This window comes from Benincasa hispida, chromosome 2, assembly GCF_009727055.1.
Source record: "Benincasa hispida cultivar B227 chromosome 2, ASM972705v1, whole genome shotgun sequence".
Lineage (NCBI taxonomy): Eukaryota > Viridiplantae > Streptophyta > Magnoliopsida > Cucurbitales > Cucurbitaceae > Benincasa > Benincasa hispida.
Window position 1 is genome coordinate 33481347 of NC_052350.1, and position 2985 is coordinate 33484331.

The 2985-nt window shown below is 36.7% G+C and overlaps 1 long non-coding RNA gene across 1 annotated transcript; it reads left to right on the plus strand.

Annotated features, from left to right (window-relative positions):
• The first annotated feature begins 1098 nt into the window (after nt 1-1098).
• On the plus strand, nt 1099-2083 carry LOC120071939. Its single transcript, XR_005480380.1, has 4 exons — nt 1099-1526; nt 1609-1701; nt 1846-1952; nt 2029-2083. It is a non-coding gene; the product is annotated as an uncharacterized LOC120071939 (long non-coding RNA).
• The last annotated feature ends 902 nt before the right edge of the window (nt 2084-2985 follow it).

Consider the following 2985-nt stretch of genomic DNA (forward strand, 5'->3'; position numbering starts at 1 on the left):
GTATACCGACAAATATTTAATAGACTGATGCACAATCAGGTAAAAAATGTATATATAAATGAATTTTAAAACTTTTTAGTTGTATAATCTTTTTTTTTTGGTCAAATTAATTGGACACCATACATGTAATATATTTGGTCATCACTACCTGATCACTGTCGTGATGGTCAAGAATTGGTTGACCGTTAGCTCTCTTATATGATTCCATATAGTAGAGTGGCATCATCCAGATAGTGTGTTGAGACAGTTCAGTCTGCGACAAACAGTATCTTCATTGTGTTATATACTCTCGACACTACACTAAATTGATTTGAGAGGTAAGCACGACCAAGACTGGCATCGAATTCATGCAGAATATATATCCTACTGGCATACACATCATGATTGTTGTGCACAGGGATAAATAACAAATCGACCAGCGATATCAGATGACTATTTTCCCTGGTATGATTCAATCATGGGGCGATTTATCACACCTGATGAAGTTTACTATTACTGCATGATAAGATATTTATAATCTTACATTTCCCAAATATATGATATGAATATTATTTAATATTAATTTTTTCATCGTACAAAATAATTTTATTGAAGATGTACAACAATATTTAGTACAATACAACTTACCAGAGTTGGGTTTAATGTGTGACCAACCATTGGTTAACGTAGAAAGTATTATTCAACAAACAAGACAACTGACATTGATCAAAGACGTATTCATCGTAGACGACAACAACAATAAGGCGAAGGTAATTTAAAGACACACGAAGACAACCTTTTGTGGCGTAAGCGGCAGGAAGGTTGTAACACCCCGAATTTTATTATTTATCTAATTTCAGTAATTTTTATTAATTAAGGGAATTTTTGGAATTTTTGGACTTAAGTGTAATTGCGGGAATTTAATTATTGACATTGAAATTATTTAATTTGAAAATTAATAGCAGGAATTAATTTCATTTTGGAAAGGAAAGAAATTTAATAAAATGAAGTAGAATAAGGAAAAGAATAAAATAAATGTTTATTCTATTTCCTTTTAAGTTATTATTATTATTTTTTATATATATAACAAAACCACTTTCTTCTTTTTCCTCACGCTGCCCGAGACTCCAACCCCCTCTCTGCTTTCGTTTTCCCCTTGTTGTTCACGTACCCTAGCAGCCGCCTCAACTCCCGCCATTCAGACCAAGCTGCATGATATCGTCGACGCTGTCAAGCCACCTTCTCTAACCGTCGACCAAGCCAGCAGCATCCATCCGCCCAATTTGTTCGTCCGGCCCTCACGCCAGCTTGCCTGTCGAGTAGAGTCGTCCCGATATGTTCACCCAACCCTCACACCAGATCACCTGCCGAGTGGAGTCATCCAGCCACGCGCCGTCGCTCGGGTTTTAGCCTCCGTGAGGCCATTCAACACCCCAGCCAACCGTCCACGTTCAGCCGTCGAAGTTTTTGCCACCGTCGAAGCCTCAGCCATCATTTGAGTTCGTCGACTGCCAATGCGTAATCTCAAGGGAATCTTGAGTTTTGAGGTAAGATCTAAACTATTTTTATGGGTTTGTTAAGGATCTTGAATACTCAATAAATAATGTGTTTAATTATCACTTCAATCAGGATTTTGGAGGTTGGACTTGATAGTTTGAAGGAGTTTAAGAGACTTTTGGCATGTCGACATGCAAAGTTGAGGTGATTTTGGCGAGGATTTTGGTATGATTTGGGGCTTTGTTACTTGTTTGGTTCAATTGTAAATTATACAAATTAAGTTATTAAGTTTTGTTGTGGATTTCGGCAAGATTTTACTCTTAGGAGTGTGAACCTGAAGGTCAAAATTTATTTTGGTTTATGTATTAGGAGGAAATTCCAAGATTTTGTAGATTAGAAGGGTGTTGGTTGCTCGAATAATTGTTTGGGCTTAAATTCAACATTTGGAGGTGAATTCGAATCAGACCACACCTTAGGTAAGTTTTTTTGGAAATATTTGGGTGTTTGGAATTAAGATTGAGTTATTAATTTTAAAGCTTGGTTTATGTTTAGGCTTGATTAAGGATTCGAGAATTTCGCAAAGATTCAATTGCTTTTTGGTTCGACCTAATATCAAGGTAAGTAATCTTACTACTAGAACTTCCCACGGGCCAGGCACTAGCTGTATGCTAGCATGATAGATGAATATTATGACAGAACGATAGCATGATAGATGGATAGTATAGTATAACCGATGTATGTTCTTGTATGAGGATCTGAAAGATTTATTTGTACACGTAGATACTTGAATGCTAGCATGAGATGATATTTGATTCCATGAGGTTGTATTTGATATGAGAATAGTAGGCATATATGTATGTTGTAGAGCCATGATGTTGAGGTGTATATATACGTTATAGAACCATGTTGTGATACTTGTGATGTTGAGACTGTGATAGTGTCCTTACTTATTAGTTAGAGCACCACTAGATGTTGTGTTTCCTTCGGGATTCACTAGAGGTGGTGATATCCTTCGGGATTCACAGAGGTTGTGTTTCCTTCAGGATTCACTAGAGATCGTATTTGCTTCAGGAATCACCAGAGGTTATGTCTCCTTCGGGATTCACCAGAGGTTGTGGGTCCTACCAGACTTACTAGAGGTAGTGGGCATAACTAACTACAGCAGGATAGAAATAAGTTTTTCATGTATGTATGTGTCCGATGATGACTAGAGAAATTTATATGTTTCCACTAGAGGTAGGTATCTAGAGAACATAGATGCCTAGCCTGACCCCAATAGTGGGGTTACTTACTGAGTATTTTATACTTATCCTTTCTCATGTTGTTGTTTCAGGTAAAGGTAGAGATGCACCGGATATTGACAAGCGGAATTCGTGATCGAGCCACAAGGACCAGTTTTATGCTTTCGCTCATGATATTTAGATTTGTTTTCATGTTTTTCAACTTTTAGTTTTGATGTTTGAAACTTACTATTAAGATTTGTTTTCAGACCTATTTATTATCATTTAT